We start from the raw sequence: 12,957 nt of genomic DNA, 5'->3' as shown, positions 1-12,957 counted from the left end.
AGTATTCTGGACGTAAATCTAAAGCCACTGCTAATGTTGATTCAGCAGAGAAGCAGGCAGTGCTGAGGGCAAATTCAAAACCATAGCTGGAAATGACAGGTCTGTTGGGATTTTCTTGCTTGAAGATTCTGAATAGTACATAAATCTTTGGCAGAATAGCAATCAGGTAGTGAAGTTTTCCTTAGTGCTTTTAGAGAAATGATTAAATGGTGACTAAGAAAGATATGAGCTCCTTGAACTCAGTAGTCAGATAATTGCCTGTTAGCTAACTGATATGATCTCTGCAGTCTATGATTTCTGTAGCTCCTCCGTTATGCTGTAAAACGGGTCTAGCGAAATAACACCCATTTGATACAGGCAACTGTAGACTTCTGTGTGCCAGAGATGCTGATCGTTCACCGGTTGTGTGCTTCACCAAAGCAGTGACCCTGAAGAAGGGGGGGGAGGTGGTGGGAATGACAATCAAGTTGATATGTAAAAAAACCAAAACCAAACGTTCGAAGTCGTTCAAGCACTCAAGAAGGTGCCTTGTAATGAGAGACTGACAGGACCGATCTGTTGATTGCCAAAAAAGCTATTGAGAGGTGACTTGGTTAAAGCACGTGCATAATTGACTCTGAGGAGCTACTCTTTAATCCAGCAGAGAAGGAATTAATGGCTCAAGGCAGAAGGCAAACAAATAAGAAATTAGACTGGCCTTGCTGCCAGAAAGAATGATAGAGCCACTGGAGCAAACTACTAGGAGAGTAGTGAACTTATGCTTTGACCTCCAAAGACCTCTAGTCTAGAGGCCATAAACCAGTACATTTCACAGAACCACTTAATGGGTTTTATGGAGGTGTGAGTGGATAAAATGGAACAGCGCCTGTGTGTTAGGCAGGAAGTCGGAGTGGTCTTACCTTAAATTATGTGACTGACTAGTCCTGCTGCAATTGATTTCTGGTTTTCTGTGCGTTAGAAATAACCCCAAGACTAATGCAGTTGTGTTCCTCATCCCATTTTGTTTTTCCTCACAAACTTTGTTCGTGTCTAGATGTTTTATACAACGTGAGTGGTACATCCTGGATATGAAGAATCTCGTTCATGACAGGAGTGTTAACTTGAGGTTTGTACTCCAGGTGGCTCCTGAGAATAAAATCTTCTGTATATTTCTCACTATTTCTTTCACCGTTATGCTGATCTTTCTATCTGACGTGTCTTGCGGTACTTATTTTACTGATTAAACTTTGTAGGAAAGTAGAGTTTTATTAAGCAGTTGATGTGTAAACCCACGTACACCAAAGAACAGTGTTAAATCGCAGTTGCATTTAAGTAATTTTCGTTACTTTCATTAATCTTCTCTTGAATTCAATGTGAAAATCCTGTACAAATAAATCTGATGAATGTTGTCATTTACTCTATGATTGTTTCAGAATAACTTGTGATTGTTTACAGGCTGAAAACTAGCTTACCATTTTATAAGGCCAGACAAATCATTGAGCTCATTTAGTCTGATGTTGTGTAAAGCGAGGCAGTGGGCTCCCTGAATTTAAGCTAAACATCGAAGTTGAGACTGGATGCTAATAAAGAGAAGAGCTGTGAGTGATGGATAGCTTGCCATAACAAATACATTTTAAGATATCCCTGAGAAAAGAGGTTTGGAAAACAGACCTTGGTCTGCTCACTCCAGAAACCTGCAATTAGCAAATTATTAACTTTGTTCTGAATGGGTTAACTAACGTGGTTTGGCTTCTGATTGACTATATAATAGCCAACATCAGCAATCTCTGTCCTGTGCTGGATTGCGAAGTCTGCTAATTAACACATTAGTTTCATATTGCTGTTGCCAATGTTTGCACTGAAGAACTTCGCTTTTTTTGGCCATATGGATGGGTGTGAATATCAAGACCGTATTATGGCTCTGTGCTCATTCATGTGTGATGCTTTGTGTTCTGTTTTTCCCAAGACGTCTAATCAGGCTTGGGGCTGAACAGTGCCTTTTCGGAGAACCTTTAACTGAAAGGTCAAAATAAGCACAAGGCCTGGAGACAAGTCCCTCTGTTCCCCCCCGACTCTCCTTTGTGTCTGTCTCTCTCCACTTATACATATGTACGAGTCCTTCACCCAACACGTTCATCTCATTCCTTTCTTGAGATCCAGGGCTTCTAAGTGCCCTGCTGCCACTCAGGGTCTTCCCAAACAGCATAGAGCTCTGCAAGCTGAATCTCACACAGCGATATGCAAGTTTGTTTGTTGGGGGCTGGGGGGCGTGATCCATGGTCGGGGAGCTCCTGGCACTCACCTACTGGTGGGTCTGCTGGTTTCCCACCATTGCTGTGCACTGTTAGCTGCCTGGTGTGTGTGTCTCAATTAACTATGTGTAGGTAGACCGGGATTTCTCTTAAAGGCAGTATTTGCTTATAGACTGGGATTTGGTGGGCCTTCAAGGCGGTAGGGAAGAAAATATGCCTTAAAGTGGTCTCAAAGTGAGGGCTCCAAAGGATGCTGTGGAAGCCGAAGACTTGGGTTTGCTGTACAGATTGGGTCTGACGTAAGTGGGATTTGTTCACGCTTATCCTGTGCTACCTTCCATCCGTGCACTGAAGGCTCTCCCTGGAAAACCCCTGTGGGAGAGCATAACCATCGGCAACGGGAGATGTTGAAAACTAGATATTTACTCAGTGTGCATCTGAGGAAGATTTTTTTTGTTTTACTAAATGAGATTTATTTTTAAGGTATTGCTGGGTTTGTGCCTGTTATAAGAGCATTTGAGGCAGTCGACTCTTATTTTTCTTTTACTGTCACTGTTCAGCCCTGCCTTGGCTGCTCCCTGCCTTTACTCGCCAAGTGCAACTGAAAATGAGGTATTGAAGCAGCCCATCTAGTTCTTTGTGTGCAATCTAGCAAATGTTAGTGCTGGAAGTTGGACTCTTGCTGCTGTTTGTCTGGTAACATTAGCCTCTGTTGTTTCCTTGTGCTGCTTTTGAAAAACACTGGTTTGGTTTCTGTGTGAGAGGTGGTTGGCCCATAAACGTATGCCAACCCACCTAATAATTCTTTTCAAAAATCCTTCATCAGGTCTTTTCTGTTATGTCGTTTGGAAAGAAGGAGAAAAAAAAAAACCAACCAACCAAACACCTCCCTTAGCCCAGGAAACAGCAGTCGTCTTGTTCTGCTGAGCTGACTGCTGCTCATACTGATCAGTACTGTTTCCTTTGTCTTCGTTTATTTTAGAGTTAAGCTATAAGCTGTTTTAAGACTGGGCTATTTTTGTTCTGTACTTTTGCAGGGTCTTTTACACAAGTCTCCTAAATGCTGAAATGAATGCTCTTAAAGGCAAAACTACCAGGGGGCAAGATGTCATTGCTCTAAAAATGAAGTTCTGTGGTTCTGCTCTGATAAAACATTTTGGCAAGCACATGCCTGCACAGAGGAATGCCTAGGTCAGGGCCGGGCTCATGGCCATCTTCTGTCTTTAAGTTGCATTGCCTTTTGTCAGCCAGATGCCTTAGGATCCCCACCTTCTCTCTTGTCCCTCTTTTGACAGTAGCTGTGGGCGCTCCGCAGGGGCTCCCTGGCTGTGTTTGCTTTAGCTGGGGAGGTGTTTGCCTTCGCTGCAGAATTCCAGCTTCCAGCTGCCGGGGAAACCTGGAGCAGTTGTGTTGATTTATTAGGGCACAGTGCGCCTCAGGAATGCCTTTGCTAAGGAGCCCAGAGTGATGGAAGGGATCCTGCCTGATGCGGCGTGAAGCCGCCTTGTTTCTCTTTAGAGAGGCTAAGCAGGAATTCCCCAAAGCAAGGTAAGAAAAATAGCTCACTCAGCTGACCACTTCGGAGAGTGTCAAAGTGAGACTTGGGTTGGGTTTCCCTGGCGTAGAATCAAGGAGGTGGACGATAGCTGCAATTTTAAGAGTGCAATTTTAAGTGAGTTTTTGGTGGGAGATGGTACTGTGAATTGCCCGACCAGAAGGTTTGTATGCTTTTGGTTTGTGTTAAGAGCTGGCATTCCTGAGCTACTGACTAGGGCTTTTTTCTGGGACTTGGCTTTGGGCCATTTGAATGTTTTGCACTTGAAAGAAGCAAGTTTCAACCTCTTTGGATTTGCAGACTTATAAACATTTTCCTTTAGAGATATGGCAATAGATTTGCTTTTTTAATTACCTTTGCAGACAACAAAAGCCTATGGACTACAAGTTTAAAAATCACTGACACAAGTGTGTCTTCTCTGTAGTGAGTTCACTAGAATACCGTCACATCTCCGTAATTTGTCCTAGCCATCTGACGTGCACCCCTTATTTTCCTTTCTTGTCTCGCACACACACAACTACATGTTTCTGGACTTGATTTCTCTCTTCTGAGATTTTGGTGGCTGTTGCCCCAGCTGATCTGAAACCAGGATGGAAAATGTTGGGTATTTGTCCAGGGTAGGGTGGGCAGCCGGTCACTGTGTTGATCAAGTCTTGCAGAGTAGGTTGTGTTTATGCGGCATCGGTGCTGAGAAGGAATTTCCTTTCCTGGCTGAGGGAGAAAGACTGTCCACGTACGGCTTTCTTTCTTCCTTTGCTTTAGCATTCCTTGAGGTTGTTTCCTATTTTACAAATGCATCTTTTGAGAACTGCCAGGAAAACGTCTCTCTCAAATGGAAATGGAAATTTCTGAGCTCACAGGGATGAAAACCTTTGGGTCTGTGCTCACAGAATGAAAAGAGGATTCCCAACCAGCCATTCTTCAGCGTGCAAAGCAGCGGAGCAAAGTCCGCAGAGACTCTCCGAAAGTTATTGGCTTTCCTCAGGAAGGGTGCTTGTGAATAGAATTGAATGAGTTTGGTCCCGTCCTCCTTAGCGTCCCTGCTGCAAGTACAGAGCGCCGTGTAAGTTTGAACTGTGTAGACGCTTGAATAAAATGGGAAATGTTTTTTTCTTTTTAAGTAGATGTCTTGCAAACAGTTCTAGAGCCAGTGTTCCTGTATTACTGTAAATAAGAGAAGTGATGGTTTTGTGACTGCATTTGGCCTGATAGAAAGCAGGGTAAGGGAGGCAATGATGATTTTTCCGGAACTATTTGAAGGGTTCAGAAAAGAGGATGGTCTGCTGGAGTAGATGCAGATGGCTTATTTTCACTGGGGACTGTTAAACCTGCCAAAGTGTAAACGGCATCTTAACAGAAAGATGTGAGACAAGGCCTGCACATCTCTCCCTCCTAATTACCACAGCTCAGCTGCTGCTGTCTCTTATGCTTACACATCTGAAAGGTGACAATGACAATGTCTTGAATGGCAAAGCAATAGCAGGAAGGCTTTTTTTTTTTTTCAAGCTGTAGTCCGGAACAAAGAAGTTATTCAACCAATAGACAAGAATATCCTCATGAAAAATCTTCCTCCTAGAAACTGCTCTTCATGAGACCACTGGAATTTTTGTAGGTCTCAACGGCTTGTCTCCTGAGTGACTACAGGTAAAGCAGCAGTCACTTCATCCTCTTTCCCACATTGACAACTTCGGGAACGTCCACCACAGCAGCAGGATTTCCATTTTTGCTGTCCCTGCAGCTGTGCACCACATTGCCTTGGTACACGCTACCTTTTCAAGAAGCTGGAAGAGTCTTCTCTCTTGGTCTTGCAAAAATCTCCAGTAACGTTTTCACAGCAGTTACTTTAGTGTCTGAAACCCATAGTCAAATCCTCATCACTCATGACACCCAAAATAGAGAAAAGATCGTTTTGAGTATGACCTCTTCTTAGAGGAACAGGGGAAGGATGGCGCTAGAGTTGCGATTGCATTGCAATGGTACAGAAAGAGCAGAGACAGCGGCAGCTCCCAGTTGGTCTGCAGGTGACAGCTTTGGATTCGGTGTTTCCCTGTGAAAATCTCTCGTAGATTGTGGTCTCTCACGGCAGTCTTGCTGGTTAGCTATTAACTTGTTCAATCTTCCCTCACCCATGACCCTGCCCGGATTCGCTCTATCCCTGTAAATCTGGTTTAAGAAACAGCTTTGTGAAAGTTTCTCTTCCTGCCTCCCCACTCGTTCTGTTGAGCTCAGGAGAACATGCTGGCACCCAAGCCTTGGCAGGCACGTTTTTAGTGCCCCCTTCTGCTTCCGTCCCTTACCCTCGAGCGGTCCCTGGGGAGCCCCATGCCAGGGGCAGCAGGCAGGACTGGCTCTGATCAGGCACCATGCAATGGCCTGATGAGATTCCTCTCCACTGGGAAACAAAGTGGAGAGGAAAGGCAAAACAGTGCTGAAACCATGGCTTTTTTTAGCTGGGAGGAGAATGTCCTTCATACGTAGCCTTCTCCTGCTCATGCCCATACATAGCCCCTTCTTGCTCCCCATCGTATAGCATTTTCTCTCACTGCATCAGGGCATTCGGGCTAGTGCAGACCTGAAGGAGCAACCTTTATTAAGAGATGATTCTGCAGTGGTGTTTGCCTTGTTTCTGCAGAGGGCTCCCCTCTTTAAGTACTCAGCTGCCTGCTTCTGTTTCCTCTTCTAAGATATTTCTTGGAGTACGCTGCTTGCGACTGTGTTGGATGCTACAGCTCTTCCTTTCCCCCTTGTAATAGCCAACTCCCTCGGCCTTTTCACAAACAGGGAATAGAAGCTGAAGCGAGGGGATGCCTGTCCGTTTGTGTCAGCCTGGGAAATGGTGGATTTCTCTCCTGAGGCCTTTGCCTCGGGCGTCTTGCCAAAAGGCATCTAGTCTCTATTCACTTCAAACACATACAGTTCCTAAGCCAGAAATGTGCAGAAAGCTCATGAACTGTGATCAACTGAAGGCCAGACGGTGTGACCTGGTGCCTCTTAAAAATCAATGACTTGAAGAGCTGTGACTTCTGGATGCCTGGGAAACACGAGCAGGCTGCAGCACCCGCCGCGCAAAGTGAACCTGAAAAGGATGACAGGATGATCAGCTCAAGCATGGGCCTAACCTGTATTTATGGTAGGAAAATATCCTGAAAACTGCGCCAAAAGAATTAGAATTTGCGTAAACGAAGTGTTTTGGCAAACACAAGCAATTACCTGCTTCATAGATCCTGCGTGCAGGCTTCCTTTCTTCAGAGCATGAGGAGTTTAAGGCAAATTTTATTTTGGAGCTAAAAGGCATGTTTTTAGCAAAGGCAGTGCAAGCAGGGTTGGGACGGACTCCAGGCTTTTGGTGTTCCCAGCGAAACGCAAACAACTGCAGAGAAGGGTATAGCTCAGATCCTCGCGCTAGTGTGCTTAGCAGGCAGCCCAGTACCAGATCTGGTTCAGTCTTCCACAAGTGACCTCTGTCACCGAACGGGGACATAAAGAGCCTCAGTGCGCTTCGGCTGAACTGGGCTTTTGCCTGTCTGCTCCGCAGAGAGAGTAACCTCAGTGTTCCCCTCCCTCCCTCCTCCCAGTGTGTCTGTGAAAATACTAACTTGATTTAGCTGCCAAAAAAAGACATTTAAAAAGTATACATTGCTCTCCTGTGTCCTAACTTCTGTAAAATATGGGTTACGGTTGGTTCCTGTATATGGTGCTCAGTAATTTGATGGAAGAGAAAACGGCACCACTACAACTATCTACACAACGCTTAATACAGTGAGGTCTTAGTCTGTACTAGGACTCCAGAGTGCTATTCTGAGCATTATGAACCCGATTATGTTACACATAGAGCTCGGATGGCTCGGAGCCACACTTGGGATATTAACTGTTTCTATTAAGCTTTGCATTTAGAGATCCTTCTGGCAGAGGAGGGTGATGCTGAATGAGCTAGCGTTCCCGCAGCGAAACTCTCTGCGTGTGTCTGAACAGTTAGGGAGTATTTTGTATTTGATTTGCACAAGGGGTAACCTGAGTTCTGGAGCTTGCTGACTTATGGATGCTCAGTGTAATCAACTTTTCAATATCCTAGTTTTGTAGCTGCAGGTGTTGTGGAGGAGGCACTTATTGATGTAGATGTATAGGAGTGCAAGAGAAGCCTTGCAAAGTGCTATAAATGTATCCCAAGGATAAATCCATATGTAGTGTGTCATTTGACAGAGTATGTGATAAAATGGCATTGAGTGTGGTTACTTGTGATTCAGCCTGTGTCCCTGAAAGCGTTTTTAAGACTTGGTTAAGTTTGTGATGAAAGTAGCTTTAGGAATAGTGAAAGTCCTTCCCACTTCTGCTTAAAAAAATAACAATTAAAAAAATATATATAGTTTCTTTTCATGATTTACATTTTGGTTTGTGCTGTTCCAGATTTTGTAAAAACAAACCCCCTGAAAACCCAAACAACAACAAAAATAAAAGAAACCCTCTGTAGGTTGCTTGGGTGATCCAAACAAAGTTGATGAGTTTCTCACCGCTTGAATACGCGCTGGCTGCGGGGTGGGAACTCCGCAACTCTGCCTTCATCACCCCACAAGTGCAGGAAAAATTAGAAATGTGTATAATCCTGCCCTGGCACTGCCTGGATGTGAAGCACGCTACCAGCAGACAGGTATGCTGAACTTGGAGATGGAGATGAGCGGGTGGAAGTATCCCATATGCCACGTGGGCACTTGAGCCACTGCTTAGTTCATGCTTGGGCTGAGTTTGTGTGTGTTTTATTGACAAATATCCCCTTCCTCAGAAAGCAAACATCTGGCATCTTTACCTTGCAAAGGCTTTGCTCTCCAAATTGGGCCTATAGTGCAAGGAAGGCACACGATGACCTTGGTGTCCCTGTGCCTTCTCAGCTGCGTTTTTTGTCTTGGACACCATTGACCCTGAGATTTGGATGCATTTCCCTCTGCTGCTTTGTGTTAAAAATGAAGAATGAGCTGTAACGTGGGGAAGCAGTTTGTATGATAGAACACATGGAAATGAACAAGTGGGGATGGTGGTGGTGGTTGGAAGGGCTTGGATGAGACACAGTAATGGGGCTGGATGTTGTAGTGAGGGGGAGAGGGAGAGTTCGGATGGGACTGCAATGGGAATCGGTCCCCAAAATAAATATTGTACCACTGGGGCATGAAGGGATAAGCAGTCTCCTTCAAATCTGATTCTGTGCCTCAGCCTTCCTCCAGAAGTTCCTGCAATTTAGACAAAAGGCCAACATCAGATTTTTAAGTGGTATTTGTGCTGAACACTTGCAGGAGTGCGTTCCCATCCAGCTGCTGAGCAGAAATCCTCCTCCTTCGGTCTTGCTGGGAGCTGCTTTGCGCTTTTCTGTGGCAGCAGCTTTTGCAATAGGAGCCACCCCTCCCCTCCCACCCCTGTCCCCAAAAGGATGGCTTTTTCTGTGAAAGAAGCCAGCGTAGCCAGGCAGACATTATCCCCCTGCCGGAAGGAGGGATCCAGGCTCCCTGGGGAGGAGGGGACCGGGGGGAGCGAGTGATTCATTGCAGCTGGCTGCAGTTTGGCCTCCTTCTCTCTCTTTGCCCTGGGTGCCAGGGAGTGACAGCTCGTGGGCAGCGGGCCAAGCTCTGAAAAGAGGAGTGTGTGAGGCCTTCAGCTTTCTCATGCTTTATCAAGCTGCAAAGAATAGCTCGATATTCAGCCAGCGTTGGTGCAGGTCAGGAGAATGGAAATGCGAACTTAACTCCTGACATGCCGGCTGATTGCTGACCACACGCTCTGCGCGGAGCCGGGGCTGCTTTGTACGGCAGCATGCGGAGCAGAAGGAAGAAAACGTGCTTTGATGCGATGATGAAGATATCTTTCTGTTAAGTGGGCAGCCTCTGGGACTTGCTGGGAGCATGGAAAAAGTGTTATCCGCTCGTGGCTCTCTGTCTGTGTGCTGGTGGAGGATGGAAACACTGAAAGGTAGGGCAGCAGGAGCGATGGGTGTCCTGGGAAAGCGTGGGAGACTGTGGCTGGTGAGTGGCAGGTCTGCCTTCAGCTGTCCTCCCGCTTGTGGCCCTGGTGCTGGCCAGCCGACCCCTGGGCAGTGCCCTTCAATGCAAGGAATTGGTGGCCTGGGGAGGAGGATGGGCCCAGTCCTGGAGCCGTAACGCTTTGCTGGAGGGCTTGCCACAAGGCGTCCCTGCGGCGACGGTCTCTGCGGAGGGCTGCCCGCCGGCACGCAGGGAGTTAAGCGCTCCTCGGCGGCTGGGGTGAGCCTACCTCGGGGTGTTGAGCTCCATTCCCACGGCTTTTCCTTTCTGACCAGGGCTGGGGGAGGGATCCAGCCTGGAACAAGTAAAATGCCCGGAGGCTGGAAAACAGCACCCAGGGCCCCTCTGGCCTTGTGTTGGGCTGGGAGGGATTCGAGCTTCACACTGGACAGGGGCTGCTGGCCAAGGCTGGGGTCTGTCGCTGCTCGGCCTGCTGCTGGGTAAGACTGCAGGTTTATTTCCCTCCTTTAGGCAGACCGAGATGGCTTTACAGGCAGTCGAGTTCCTGCCTAGGGGACTGAAATAAATTATTTCTCATCTGGAAGGATGTAAAGTAGAAATCAAGTTGCAGCAGTTCCATGAGCAGCTCACAGCACAGGTTAACATACGAGTTTTGTGGCAGAGCGAGAGCAGCAGCGTTTGAAGGAGTGTCGTTCCCTACAGGACGTGCAAGTTTCTCAAAGGCGTAAGATAGCAGGGCCCTTCTTTACTGATGCCGACTCCACCTTCTCCTCCTGCCCCATTTTGAGATGCTGACTTGAGCTATTTGAAGCCCTGAGGAGCGAGAAGAGGAGGAAGAGCAGGTGGAAGTCTGAGGGGTCGGGAAGGGAGTTAGCGGGTACCTGGAGCACAGCCTGCGGCTGCCTCAGAGCCTGAATCCACCGTTTCTCCATCAGCAGTGCCAGGGGGCTGGGAGAGCGAGAGGGCTCTGCCACATCCCAGTTTGTTTTTTATCTCTGCATGGGGTACTGGCCCTGGCCAGCACCAATTTCCCAGCAGGAGGAGGAGGGCGTTAGAGTACCTGTGCAGCCCTTGGAAATACTCTCCGAAGTTCTCTCTGAGGACGAGGGTGTGTAGTCCCTATTCTCAACAACAACTGAATTCAAGGCAGGGTGAACTGGTGTGAGGGAGTGGGACCTGGTAGTAGCATAAAGGAGGGATGTACCACGGGCTCAGAGAGCAATTCCATGGTTTAGTTCTTCTGGGCTGCACTTGCACTGTGCAGACCAGGTTATGCCAAAAAGCAGGGCAGATGCGTGATTGGAGACTGGATTTTTGTTTGTGCATGGGATATCTGGCGTTGCTCCCATCCCAGGTCCTCTTTGCAAAGGCTGTGATGCTCCCAGTTTCTGCGCTGGCCCCTGTGGCAGAAGGATCTGGAGGTGAGAGGGTCTGGGAAGCAGTTCTGCCTGTGGGGCAGAGGCTTTGTTCCTTGCAAGATAAGGCAGTAGCCTGGGTCAGCACCTAGATGCAGACACGAGTGATGAAACAACAGTGTCTGTGCGAATATTCTGCAAACACCAAAGTATACAGAGACTCCTCCTGATGGATTGCTGATTGTTAGATGCCAAAATCCTAATAAAGACTAGTAGGCAGCAGCCCTTGTTTGGCTGTTGGCACCGAGGGACTTAGTGCTGGGCTCTGCTTTCCAGTATACCACGGCTCTTTGCTCTGTCCATTTACTTGCCCGGCAATGGGAAATGTGGCTGGATTGCGAGCCAGAGCCCTGGTGCGATCTGAGCCCTGTGCGAGGCAGACCTGCGGTAGATGCACAAAGAGAAACTCTCGCCTGCTGTGGCTGTAGCCTGGGACCCAGGTGCAGCAAATGCACCAGCGAGAGCTGGCTTTTCTGCCGTGCTCCTGCAGGGACAGGGGGTGTGTTCCTATTGTGCCTATGCTGGTTTGCTCCTGTCAAGCCTCTTCTCATTATTCTTGCCTTGAGCTGTCTCAGGCCCGAAGGCAAAGTGCTACAGAAGGCTCTGTAGGCTTGCCCTTGAGAGACGTGCGGTCCTTGGAGAGTGGCTGTTCAAGGGAAGCGCTGCAGTGGGCTGAATTGAGGCTGTTTCAGGCTGCACAGCTCTGAGCTAATCTCCCAGAGGCAGAGACATTACTCACCAATCAGGAATGTGTCTGTATTTTTCCTAATGAGAACAAAACATTTTATCCCTGTTCATTAGCAGCAGAGAGTTAGGGTGTACTGTTGCTATGCCAACAGACTCCTCTCCCCTGCAGACACACTGGGGGTGTCCTCCCTGCCATGGTTAGAAGGGTGAACGGGAAGGCTCGTTCTGGCAAGAAAAAGATCCCATTGTTTTCCCAGGGCTGCCTGGACTTTGTGCAGCTGGCCAGACCTTGCCTTCTCAGGGGGAAGGGAACAACAGCGGGAGTCAAGTGCAACAGAGGTTTAATTTATTGGAAAAATAGTCTTTGCATTTCATGTTATGTTGTTTTTTCCAGCTTGAGGCACACTCCTCAATAAGAGAAATGAAGGTGTCTCTACGTTCCCAAGAGTCCAGATGGTAAGCAAAATGCGCCGGGAGTCAGCCCTGGGACACCCATGGACGGCTGCAGCCCTCTGGGTTTCTCCGTGTTCCTGATCGTCTCGGTTTGTGCGGCCAGTGTAATGCTGGGCAGCCTCTTGATGCTGCTGCGTAACGAACCCGCCTGGTGAGCTGTACCACCTGTGATTAGTTGGACAAGTGGGTTCACCAGGCACGTGGTCTACTGGAAAGAGTGAGTGGCTGTATGTGGGAATATGCACATATTCCCTTTGCAAAGGGATCGTTCCCTTTGTGTAGGGAAATCCTATGAAGGACAGAGGACATCTCTTCAGCAACAGCTTTGATCTGTAGAGTTCTGCTGTAACCAGATGTATTTACTCCAAAGGTTTCCTATCCATTTGCTTGTCATTTTTGTGTTTGTCTTGGTCCTCTTCCCTAGCTTCCTTGAGGGTCTGCTCAGGATCTGTGGGTTGCAGTCAGTGGTGCCTAAGTCAGGCCACCGTACACCTTTTGCAAGACTCTTCTCAGCACCTCTGGTGCTGCACTTCCATCTCTGTCGCAATGTAAAAAGTTTTAAACTTTGAATTTTCTGTACAAGGGAATGAGTTAAACCTACAGACGGAAACAAAACGAAAAAGCTACTTTCT

The 12,957-nt window shown here is 47.5% G+C and overlaps 1 protein-coding gene across 5 annotated transcripts in view; it reads left to right on the top strand.

The window, feature by feature from the left end:
* Positions 1-12,957, top strand: part of PLXNB1 (plexin B1) — an 81,469-nt gene that overhangs the window by 9,778 nt on the left and 58,734 nt on the right. For 2 of the 5 annotated variants that reach the window (XM_063347725.1, XM_063347727.1), the window contains exon 2: positions 12,267-12,328. The exons of 1 other annotated variant lie outside the window; for it this stretch is intronic. The gene's annotated coding sequence lies outside the window, so the exon portion shown is untranslated. 2 more of the 5 variants (XM_063347726.1, XM_063347730.1) reach the window with 2 other exon arrangements.

Source organism: Chroicocephalus ridibundus, chromosome 10 (genome assembly GCF_963924245.1).
Source record: "Chroicocephalus ridibundus chromosome 10, bChrRid1.1, whole genome shotgun sequence".
NCBI lineage: Eukaryota > Metazoa > Chordata > Aves > Charadriiformes > Laridae > Chroicocephalus > Chroicocephalus ridibundus.
This window is presented reverse-complemented; position numbering and strand designations above follow the sequence as displayed.